The following is a 12419-nucleotide window of genomic DNA, read 5'->3' on the forward strand; positions in this document are numbered from 1 at the left end:
CCACTGCTCAGTACAAGAGGACATGGCTTAAGGGGAGGGAAGTTCAAGGGGGATATTACAGGGAGGTTTTTCACTCAGAGAGTGGTTGGTGCGTGGAATGCACTGCCTGAGTCAGTGGTGGAGGCAGACACACTAGTGAAGTTTAAGAGACTACTAGACAAGTATATGGAGGAATTTAAGGTGGGGGGTTATATGTGAGGCAGGGTTTGAGGGTCAGCATAACATTGTGGGCCGGAGGGCCTGTAATGTGCTGTACTATTCTATGTTCTATACCTCAAGGCCATGTAAGGCATTTATTTCAAAGATCAGAAGGTACTTGCACCATACACTACTGAGTTAAAAAAAATCAACTTAAAGTGATACATTTCACTATACCATAGTTTTCTTACTGATTTATATTAATTGGTCCACAACTTTGAGTGTTGCAACTTCCTTCCCCCACCAAAAAAAATCAAAGAAACACAAGTTCAAGTTAAAATGTATTATCAGAGCACATACGTGCCACCACATACAACCCTGAGATTCTTTTTTCTGCAGGCATTCTTAGCAAATCTATAGAACAGCAACTAAATTGTAAACATTAGGAACTATAAACAGTAAACAAACTTTGCAAATGCAGATATAAATAAATAGCAATAAATATAGCAGAGTCCTTAAATAAGTGTAACTATCCCCTTTTGTTCAAGAGCCTGATGGTTGAGAGGGAGTAACTGTTCTTGAACCTCGGGGTGCGAGCTCTGAGGCACCTGTACCTTCTATCTGATGGCAACAGCAACAGCATGGGCTGGGTGGTGAGGATCTTTGACGATGAATGCTGCTTTTCTACAGCAACATTTCATGTAGACATGCTCAATGGTTGGGAGGGTTTTACCCATGATGTACATCATGGCAAGCATCCTTAGTTTAAAAATAAACTTACTTCAAGTAGATGGCCCACTTTTTTCTTCTAAGGCCACGTTTGTAGTTCAATGTTTACATGTAGAAACATCCAACATTGTTAGAACATGGTGAGATTAAGCAGTTAACTGCAAATAGAAGATAATAATTTCTATTAGTAAAAGTTATTTTTCTTACACAATAAATTATGCAGTTCATCTGACTTAGATCATTGAAATTGGCTAGCAAATGAATACAGTCCTTATATGATCAGTGTTCATATTTTCAGAAGCACTTAGTGGCCATTGCAATAAACATACTGAAAATAAATACAGCATACACATTCCTTCTGTTAAATTAGTCATTACACAAAGTTAATGACAGACTTTGTCAGGTAATAGTAGCTTTTTTGGGTTTCTGTGTCTACCGAAGAGAAGCAGCTCACATGAGAAGTGAACTGCAAAAATAGCAGGTAAATTATTTTTCTTTGCATTGTGTGAGGCCTATAGGATATAAGCTCCACCCACCTTCCGTACTAGTGAAGGAAAAGTGTTGGATCTGAGCTCAAATCTTACTTCACACTTCTAATTATTTGTTCTCAAATTGCCAAATCTATTAATAGATGACAGGTATGGCATTTTATAGCTATAAACTTTTGTTCGTGGCATCATTCTCTTCTCTCTCCTTTTCAATAGTTTTACTACTGTTTCCACAATCACTGCACTGAAATAACGCAACATGCTATTATCTGCCTCGAGTGATATTTTCAGCAGTTTTGATCATAGATGCTGGAATTTTTTAAATTTTATGAGATACTGTGCGAGACAGGCCCTTCCAGCCCAGTGAAATGCACAACCCAACCTAATTTGAGACAAGTTACAATGACCATTTAACCAACTATTCGGTACATCTTTGGACTGTGGGAGGAAACCAGAACACCCAGAGGAAGTCTATGCACACACGAGAAGAACATACAAACGTTCTTACAGAGGATGGCGGAATTGAACACTGAACTCTGACGGTGCGAGCTATAAGAGTGTCACACACTGTCCACACCTGCCCACATCACGGACTAGACTGCACCCTTTAGTAGGAACTCATAATAACCCCTTTTCCTAGCACACCCAAACTTCTACCCACCCAAATCCCAAATACAGCAATAATTTAACTCTGACATGTGGAGAGCTTATTACAAAACTTTTCAGCTTGCTTTACTTGTATTTTCATGAATAAAATGGAAAGGTTCCTAAATTTGTTACACGTGCATGTTATAATGAGCAAAAGCCACAACATTGCCAGTGAAATTAAGAGGTGGTTGCTTGGTTGGTGTGGAGGGAAGGAAGAGAAAGTCGTAAAATTATACACAGATGAGGTGACATTGACTTACCAAGCAGAACAGAACCATTTTAAGTGAATGTCAGTGAGATAATGACAGGCAAATAAAATAATTTTATATGTAAAATAGTGATAGATTGGAAAAAGAAATTGAGAATTAGAGACTGATGAGCTGACAATTTCCCTTTCCTTTCCATCTACTTGAAACAATTGGATAATTGTTTCTTGAGAACATCCCACATCTTCTACTGATTGTAGAGAGCCACACAACTTGAGCATTAACATTGTGTCCACTGTGAAGTAAAACCATAAAGGAACACATTATTACTGACAGTGACTGAACCAATATTTAACATTTAAAAACAAAATTCATTGTAAATATCTATATTTCATCTATGTGAAGAGGTTGGATAGGCAAGGCTTAGAATTTAGAACACTGAGAGGGAGCTTATTTGAAATTGTAAAAAATTCCAGGAAGTCAGGATGAAATATGGAGACAATGTTTCCTCGTGGGAAAATCAAGAATCATGAGTCACTGTTTAAATATATCACCCACTTAAAGACTGGGATGATGCATTTTTGTTTCCTCTTGGAAGACTGTGAGCATGGAACTCTTTCTGGAAAGGCAATGTCTGTTTGTTTTAAAGCAGAAGTAGATAGATAATTGATAAGCAAGGGGGTGAAAGGTTACTACATAGCACATAGGAATGTAGCGATGAGGTTACAAGCAGACCAGCTGCAATTTTACTAAATGAAGTCACATGCTTAAAGATTCAAGTGGCCTATTCCTGCTCCCAATATGTCAAGTTGCATATAACAATTTAAATGAATGGTAACACACTGAATGATGAGAGAGTGCAGATTATGTGTTGGTTATCACCAATCATCAAGGAACATCTGTAAATATTTGTAAAACAGAAACCATCTTGATCGCAAATAAGGATTCCTGTAAGATAGCCATCTAATTGTGTGCTTATGCACAAATACCCTCTTTCTCATTGTTAACATCTGGAAAGAGGCGTAGAAGCCTGAAGGCACACGCAGTGATTCAGGAACAGCTTCTTTCCCTCTGCAATCTGATTTCTAAATGGACATTGATCTCATGAACACTATCTCACTACGTTTTTTTAAGTTCTGTTTTTTGCACTGCTTATCTTAATTTAACTACTTAATACATATACTTACTGTAACTTTTTTATTTATCATGTATTGCATTGCACTTCTGCTGCAAAGTTAACAAATTTCACAACATATGCCAGTAATATTAAACCTGATTCTGATTATATGGAAGGAAATATTGTGAAGAATTTAGCACTAGTACAACCAATGAAAGAATGGGCATCAAATTAACAGTAAAGTATTTTGAGAGAAATTAAGCTGTTGCACATTTTATTTTAAAGTACCATACCCCTTTAATTTGTGATCATACTTGGAAAATTGGATCGTCAAAGTAGCTTTTCATCCCTTGACGTCATTCATTGCCTGAAGGCTGATTTTGCAGCCCTTCATATTCCAAACTCAGCCAATAACAACATAGAAACAAAGTTGTACAAGTGGACAATATAGATAGTTAATTCCCTGCCAATGCTTCTCCTGCCAAAATGTTGTAAAAGAGTTAACCAGTTAGTGTAAAAGTTTTATTCATATGAACTATTAAATCAGATGGTTTAGATCTTATCCCTGCATTAGATTGTCTTTAAACAAACAAAACAGCAACCAAAATAGAAGAGTATTTTACACAGCAATGTGATTTACAGTCCAGATTTCAAAACACATACTCCATGCCAAAATATACAGTTAAAAACAAATGTCTTTTAAACCACAAAGCACAGATGGGTAACAATCAAAGGGAGAATATAAAGCAGCTTCAAATACGTTTCAGCATCAAAAAGTTTCTGATAATAAAAAAGACATTTAATGGTTGAATGTGACTTGCAGTACAAAACCTCATTTATAAGATGTCCATAACTCAACCCTGATAACTGTTTCTCCATTGTCTGGTTGCAAATTATTTCTTACCATTAACCACAATAAGACTACAGTTTCATTGTGGGTTACATGAAAGAGATATTATTGTTTCTATCATTACGTGCACGTGTGGCACTTTGAAGCACATACTTCAGAACAAATACTGGATCTAATTTCTGAAGATTTGGGACATTGACAGAAGTTGAATCTGAAACAAGAACCGCAATAAACAGCATATCGAATGCATGAAGCTTTTTAAATAGGGTACAAGGTAAAAAGTTGTTTGCATGCTATCAACTAAATTCTGGAAATACTTAATAATTCGCCCATTTCTGTAAAGTTGGACCTGTTTTACAAAGTACAGATATACATAAAAAAATAAATTTTATCTGATATGTATAGGCTAGTTTGCCACTATTTAACTAACATGAAAACAATCCTATTGGGGGGTGAATGATGATTTTCTGTAAAATATGCAGCTATGTCAAGAAAGTTAAGTGTGATAAAGGGAGTTGAGTTACTTTCTCAAAATACTGTGAGTGAATTTTATTCCACACCTTAAATTTTTGGGTAGTCATAGAGTGATGCATCACAGAATAGCACCTCCAGCTCAACTTTGGTCAAGGTGCCCATCTAACTCAGTCTTATTTACCTACGTTTGCTCCCTATCCTTCCAAATCTTTTTTATTCATGTACTTATCCAGATGGCTTTTAACTCATGTTATTTTACCTGCATCAGCTACTTTGGCAGCAGATTTCATATACAAATCCCCTTCTGGATGAAGAATTTGCCCCTCAGGCCCCTTTTAAATTTCTCACATTACACCTATGCCCTCTCGTTTTCAGTTCCCTTCCCCTTCTATGTCCTTATGCTTTAAAATCCACCCCCAAGGTCACTCCTGAATCCCCTACATTTCAAGGAATAAAGTTCCCAGTTGGCTCAACCTGTCCCTATAACTCAGGCCCTCAAAATCTGCAACATCCTCATAAATCCTCCATTTCCCACTTGGGATGAATAAAGTATTTTATTATTTCACTCTTTCCATCTTAATGATGGGAAGTTTTCCTACCAAAACTGTAAGCAGTACTCAAGCGCAGCCACACTAACGTCTTGTACCACTCAGAGGTGCACCAATGCTCCACAGATAGGGCTGGCAAACCAATATCAGCTTTCTCTCAGGTCAACATCCTAAGCACCAAGGCTCTGTTCACTCTCAGCAACATCCACATTCCAGACACAGAGAAAATGCTCAAACCCTCCTCAGAAAGAACAACCCAGCTCATGGCAGTCACTGACTCAAGACCACTTAACAAGCAGTAACAATTCAGGAGAGAGGAGGAGCGAGCACCATCTCTTCAGTGGAACACCTGGAGGCCAAAAAACAAAGCTGGTCTTTACAAGAATCCAATCAACCTAGCCAGCTTCCCCTGGTTCAAGAAACTAGGTACTGTTAGAGCTCTAGAAAGTTACAAGATTGCTAGGAAGGATCTTGAGGATGGAATTAGGAGAGCTAGAAGGGGCCATGAGAAGGCCTAGGTGAGCAGGATTAAGGAAAACCCCAAGGCATTCTATAAGTTTGTGACGAGCAAGAGGATGAGCTGTGTGAGGATAGGAGCAATCAGGTGCAATAGTGGAAACGTGTGCATGGAGTCAGAGGAGGTAGCAGAGGTATTTAATGAATACTTTGCTTCAGTATTCACCAGGGAAAAGTTCTTGGCAATTGTGGGGATGACTTACAGTGGACTGAAATGCTTAGACATAAAGGAAGAGGATATGCTGGAGCTTTTGAAAAGCATTAAGTTAGATAAGGCACCAGGACAGAATGAGATATACCCTCAGCTACTGTGGGAAGTGAGGGAGGGGATTGCTGAGCCTCTTGCGATGACTTTTGCATCATCAATAGGGACAGGAGAAATACCAGAGGATTGGAGGGCTGCAAATGTTGTTCCTTTGTTCAAGAAATGGAGAAGAGATAACCCAGGAAATTATAGACAGTGAGTCTGACTTCAGTGGTGGGCAAGTTGTTGAAGAAGTATCTGAGAAGCAGGATTTATGAGCATTTGGAGAGGCATCATCTGATTCGGGATAGTCAGCATGGCAGTTCATGCCTTACATGCCTGATTGAGGATGTAACAAAACACATTGATGAAGGTAGAGCAGTGGATGTGGTGTACATGAATTTCAGCAAGGCATTTGATAAGGTTCCCCATGCAAGGCTCCTTCAGAAAGTAAGAAGGCATGGGATCCAAGGAGACCTTGCTTCATGGATCCAGAATTGGCTTGCCCACAGAAGGCAAAGGGTGGTTGTAGCTGGTTCGTATTTTGCATGGAGGTCAGTGACCAGTGGTGTTCCACAGGGATCTGTACTGGGACCCTTCCTCTTTGCAATTTTTATAAATGACCTGGATGAAGTAGAAGGGTGAGTTCGTAAGCTTGCTGATGACACAAAGGTGGATAGACTGGAGGGTTGTCAGAGGTTACAGCAGGACATCAACAGGATACAGAACTGGGCTGAGAAGTGGCAGATGAACTTCAACCCAGATAAGTGTGAAGTGGTTCATTTTGGTAGGTCAAATTTGAAGACAGGATATAATATTAATGGTAAGACTCTTGACAGTGTGGAGGATCTGAGAGATCTTGGAGTCCGTGTCCATAGGACACTCAAAGCTGCTGCGCAGGTTGACAAGTGTTGTTAAGAAGGTGTGCAGTGTGTTGGCATTCATCAATCGTGGGATTGAGTTCAAGAGCCGTGAGGGAATGTTACAGCTATACAAGACCTTGGTCAGACTCCACTTGGAGTACTGTGTTCAGTTCTGGTCACCTCACTACAGGAAGGAGGTGGATACTACAGAGAGAGTGCAGAGAAGATTTTCAACGATGTTGCCTGGATTGGAGGGCATACCATATGAGAATAGGTTGAGTGTACTTGGCCTTTTCTCCTTGGAGAGACAGAGGATGAGAGGTGACCTGATAGAGTTGTATAAGATGATGAGAGGCATTGATCGTGTGGCTTTTTCCCAGGGTTGAAATGGCTATCACGAGGGGGCATAGCTTTAAGGTGCTTGGGAATAGGTACTGAGGGGATATCTGGGGTATGTTTTTCCACACAAAGAGTGGTGGGTGTGTGGAATGGGCTGCCGGTGGCGGTGGTGGAAGCGGATACAATAGGGTCTTAGATAGAGCCTCTTAGATAGGTACATGAAGCTTAGAAAAATAGAGGGCTATGTGCTAGGGAAATTCTAAGTTGTTTCTGAAGTAGGTTACATGGTCAGCACAACATTGTGGGCCTAAGGGCCTATGATGTGCTGTAGATTACTATGTTCTATGTCACACTTCTGGCATAGCTTGTAGATCCCACATTGGACTATTTATCCCCCCCATCAGGAACTACAGTGGAAGCAAGTTATTCTCAAACATAAGGGACTTCTTAAGAAGAAAACAAACTACTACAAAAGCAAGAGTGCATTTTGTTGAAGATAAATGACTAGATTGCAAGAGTTGCTCCTTTATTGAATTTACTTAAGGAATCTGGGCAAAGGCTTGGATGCAAGGATAAAACCACCACAAAGACTGGCAACATTAAAATAAATAGTATAATAAGAAGTCCTAGGTGATTAAATGTTTTAAAACTGCAAGGAATTTAAGAAAGAAACTGAATTTAGGTACGAAATTGATGTTAGGAGCTTCAAGAAAACGAGTGGGAGTAAGCATGACATATCTTAAAGCAATCCACATTCTGTCTGTTTCTGACCGTCTGCAAAACACATGGCTGATTCAGTTCATCAACTTTTGGGGGAAAAAAAATAATCAGTCATACTTTGTAATTGTTCATCAACTGAAAACAACATGTGCTTTTGAACTTTCAGGACTTCACCAGCCAAAAATGCAATCTAATCATTCCTGGCAAGCACAGCCTCCTTGCTATGAAAATATATATTGCCACAAAGATAATGCTTGATCCTTAAGGCATGTGTCACAAACAGAAATATTTTTTATTATTTTCATCTGCAGTCACAAATATCTTACACTTCATTATATAACTGCTTCAAAGGTATAGTTTGAACTTTGAATTACTAAAATTGCTCCAATAACCCAATTCTTGTGTGTTCACAAGCCCTCAAAAACCAGAAAGCAGTATTTTTGCTTTTAGAATAAGAATCAGGTTTAATATCACTGGCATATGCTGTGAAATTTGTTAATTTAGCTGCAGCACTACAATGCAATAAATGATAAATATAGGAAGAAGATGCATACAGTATACATATACACATACACACGCTGATAACAATGAGAAGAGGGCATGTCCCGTGTGTGTTGGTGGGGGTCCCTAATGATGGATGCCACCCTTTTGAGGCACTGTTCCTTGAAGATACCTTGGATACCACAGAGGTTAGTACCCATGATGGAACTGGCTGATTTTACAACTTTCTGTAGATCCGTTAGATTACAGATTTTCTATTGTCAAGACAGAGAACTGCAGTGAAATTATCATGCCTAAGGATGCAATATGATGTAGACATTCTTCTATCATGGTGTAGATTTGCTAAAGTCAGAATTATATCCATTTTATTTCAAAATTACAGTTTTCAATTTAACCAAGCTTTTATAATAATGCCAAGATGTACTATGAGAAAATAATTACCTTTGCCTGATTCCTCTAAACTAGGGGTTCCCAACCTGGGGTTTAACAGAGCCCTCAGTTAGCAGCTGGGGTCCATGTCAATAAAAAGAAGTAGGGAACCCCTGCTTTAAATGCATACGAGAAGAGTAACCATCAGTTGATGTCAATGGATTTGCTGGATGAGAGCATAAGTGACCAAATAACCTTGTACACATTAAATACTAGCAACCAAAGGGAAAAAAAAAACACCCCTTAAATTAAGTTAGTCCCCCTTCCCCTCAGAAAAAGAACATTTTAGAAAATTAATTCATTCATTTGCTATTTATTTGGTTTTTAGATGTGCTAATTGACACCTTTGGATAGCAATGAAACAATGACTGCACTGTAAAAATTATTTAGATTTGGGATATTGCATGAATGCCAAAAAGGCACAATAAAATTGCATATGTTTTTCTCTAAGTAAGAATCTATAGAATACTCAAGTCTTAATAAAACCTCAAATAGCTGAAAGGTACTATTTTTACAAGTAATTATTCACAGTTAAATCATAAAGAGTGATGGAAGAGAAGAATGAACTTGCTCCTTCTGATGTGCATGAACAATGCTTATTGTTTTTCTATTGAGTCACTGCAGCTGTTTCAACATTAGAACATTCATTACCAACAAGATCATGTCATTTTCTCCTTTTATCAACTGAAACTCTCTTGTGAAGTATGCTTCTAAAACTTTGTGGACTGCTTTTCTTCTTACAAGTGGGCTGCAATTGTGAACACCTCCAACTAGATGTACAGGTATGAATAAATATTGTTTCTACTGCTGACCAGCTCAGATTTATATAAATAGCCTGTGAAGAACAGCTAATGCACTTCCACTTACCCAGGCAATCAAATTTCAGAAAGAGTCATGGGCTAATGATCATTTTTGCAATTTTTTTGCCAGAAAAATTAGGAGATGTTGGTTGAAAGGCCACTGACCAAGTTCGCTGATTTTTTTTTTAAAAAAGGAAAGGGTAGAGAAGCTTTGACAAAATCAAAATCTTCAGAAATTCTTAAAGCATTAAGCTTAGGGAAATGACCTAATAAACTCCAACAAAAGTTTTACAGAGTCACCTAATACCACAATTGCTGAAAGGTCCTTAAAATTCCACATTACAGCAACTCATTCTCTGGTAAATTGGCCTATTGACCTAAACACAAACCTTTTAAAAACAAAAGAGAATGAAGACTGTCTGGAATAGTTTCCTAGTGTTGATAACACAGCTTGTTACTCATTCCAACAAGTCTCTTAAAACATGAACTACTGAAGTTCCAGACTACAAAACTACCCCTACACCATTTATTAACTATGGTTAATAAACAGTTCATTGCTTTTGCAAGCACAGTACATGGGGAAATAACCATATAACAATTTCAATAGACAATAGGTGCAGAAGTAGACCATTCGGCCCTTCGAGCCTGCACCGCAACTACAGCACAGAAACAGGCCATCTCAGCCCTTCTACTCCGTGCCGAATGCTTACTCTCACCTAGTCCCACTGACTTGCACTCAGCTCATAACCCTCCATTCCTTTCCTGTCCATATACCTATCCAATTTTTTTTAAATGACAAAATCAAACCTGCCTTTACCACTTCTACTAGAAGCTTGTTCCATTCAGCTACCACTCTCTGAGTGAAGAAGTTCCCCCTCATGTTATCCTAAACTTTTGCCCCTTAACTCTCAACTCATGTCCTCTTGTCTGAATCTCCCCTACTCTCAATGGAAAAAGCCCATTCACGTCAACTCTATCTATCCCCCTCATAATTTTAAATACCTCTATCAAGTCCCCCCTCAACCTTCTACGCTCCAAAGAATAAAGATCTAACTTGTTCAACCTTTCACTGTAACTGAGGTGCTGAAACCCAGGTAACATTCTAGTAAATCTCCTCTGTACTCCCTCTATCTTGTTGACATCTTTCCTATAATTCGGTAACCAGAACTGTACGCAATACTCCAATTTTGGCCTCAGCAATGCCTTGTACAATTTTAACATAACATCCCAACTCCTATACTCAAAAAGGAGAAGCACTGTTGACGTTTTGGGGCGAGACCCTTCGTCAGGACTAACTGAAAGTAAAGATAGTAAGAGCTTTGAAAGTAGTGGGGGAACCTGAGTTTGGATTCATCTTAACAGTAGAGGAGGCCGTGGATAGACATATCAGAATGGGAATGGGACGTGGAATTAAAATGTATGGCCACTGGGAGATCCTGCTTTCTCTGATGGACCGAGCGTAGGTGTTCAGCGAAACGGTCTCCCAGTTTGCGTCGGGTCTCACCAATATATAAAAGGCCACACCAGGAGCACCGGACGCAGTATATCACACCAGCCGACTCACAGGTGAAGTGTCGCCTCATCTGGAAGGGCTGTCTGGGGCCCTGAATGGTGGTGAGGGAGGAACTGTAAGGGCAGGTGTAGCACTTGTTCCACTTACAAGGATATGTGCCAGGAGGGAGATCAGTGGGAAGGGATGGGGGGATGAGTGGATAAGGGAGACGCATAGGGAGTGATCCCTGCAGAAAGCAGAAAAGGTGGGGGGGGGGGGGAGGGAAATATATGCTTGGTGGTGGGATCCCGTTGGAGGTGGTGGACGTTATGGAGAATTATACATTGGACCTGGAGGCTGGTGGGGTGGTAGGTGAGGACAAGGGGAACCATATCCCGAGTGGGGTGGCGGGTGGATGGGGTGAGGGCAGATGTGCGGGAAATGGGAGAGATGTGTTTGAAAACAGAGTTAATGGTGGAAGAAGGGAAGCCCCTTTGTTTAAAAAAGGAAGACATCTCCTTCGTCCTGGAATGAAAAGCCTCATCCTGAGAGCAGATGCAGCGGAGACGGAGGAATTGTGAGAAGGGGATAGCATTTTTGCAAGAGACAGGGTGGGAAGATGAATAGTCCAGGTAGCTGTGAGAGTCTGTAGGCTTATAGTAGATATCAGTAGATAAGCTGTCTCCAGAGATGGAGACAGAAAGATCAAGAAAGGGGAGGGAGGTGTCGGAAATGGACCAGGTAAATTTGAGGGCAGGGTGAAAGGTGGAGGCAAAGTTAATGAAGTCAACGAGCTCAGCATGCATGCAGGAGGCAGCGCCAATGCAGTGGTCGATGTAGCGAAGGAAAAGAAGGGGACGGATACCTGTATAGACTTGGAACATGGACTGTTCCACAAAGCCAACAAAAAGGCAGGCATAACTGGGACCCATACAGGTGCCCATGGCTACACCCTTGGTTTGGAGGAAGTGGGAGGAACCAAAGGAGAAATTATTGAGAGTAAGAACTAATTCTGCTAGATCATGACCCCACCAAGGAGCACTAGGCCATTGTCTCCTATACGATCACCAACCTTATCAGCTCTGGGGATCTCCCATCCACTGCCACCAACCTCATAGTTCCCACACCCCGCACTTCCCGTTTCTACCTCCTACCCAAGATCCACAAACCTGCCTGTCCAGGTAGACCAATTGTCTCAGCTTGCTCCTGCCCCACCGAACTCACTTCTGCATACCTTGACACTGTCTTATCCCCCCCTTGTTCATAGGTGGGAAGAGATTGCTTTGAATCTGTGCTCTAGAATTCCCTCATTAAACC

The 12419-nt window shown here is 40.1% G+C and overlaps 1 protein-coding gene across 3 annotated transcripts in view; it reads right to left on the reverse strand.

The window, feature by feature from the left end:
• mrtfba (myocardin related transcription factor Ba) overlaps positions 1-12419 on the reverse strand; it is a 233184-nt gene that overhangs the window by 155659 nt on the left and 65106 nt on the right. For all 3 annotated transcript variants that reach the window (XM_059979310.1, XM_059979311.1, XM_059979308.1), the window contains exon 2: positions 920-1025. The gene's annotated coding sequence lies outside the window, so the exon portion shown is untranslated. The remainder of the gene's footprint in view (positions 1-919; positions 1026-12419) is intronic.

The sequence above is a fragment of the Hypanus sabinus genome, chromosome 9, assembly GCF_030144855.1.
Source record: "Hypanus sabinus isolate sHypSab1 chromosome 9, sHypSab1.hap1, whole genome shotgun sequence".
NCBI classification, from domain to species: domain Eukaryota; kingdom Metazoa; phylum Chordata; class Chondrichthyes; order Myliobatiformes; family Dasyatidae; genus Hypanus; species Hypanus sabinus.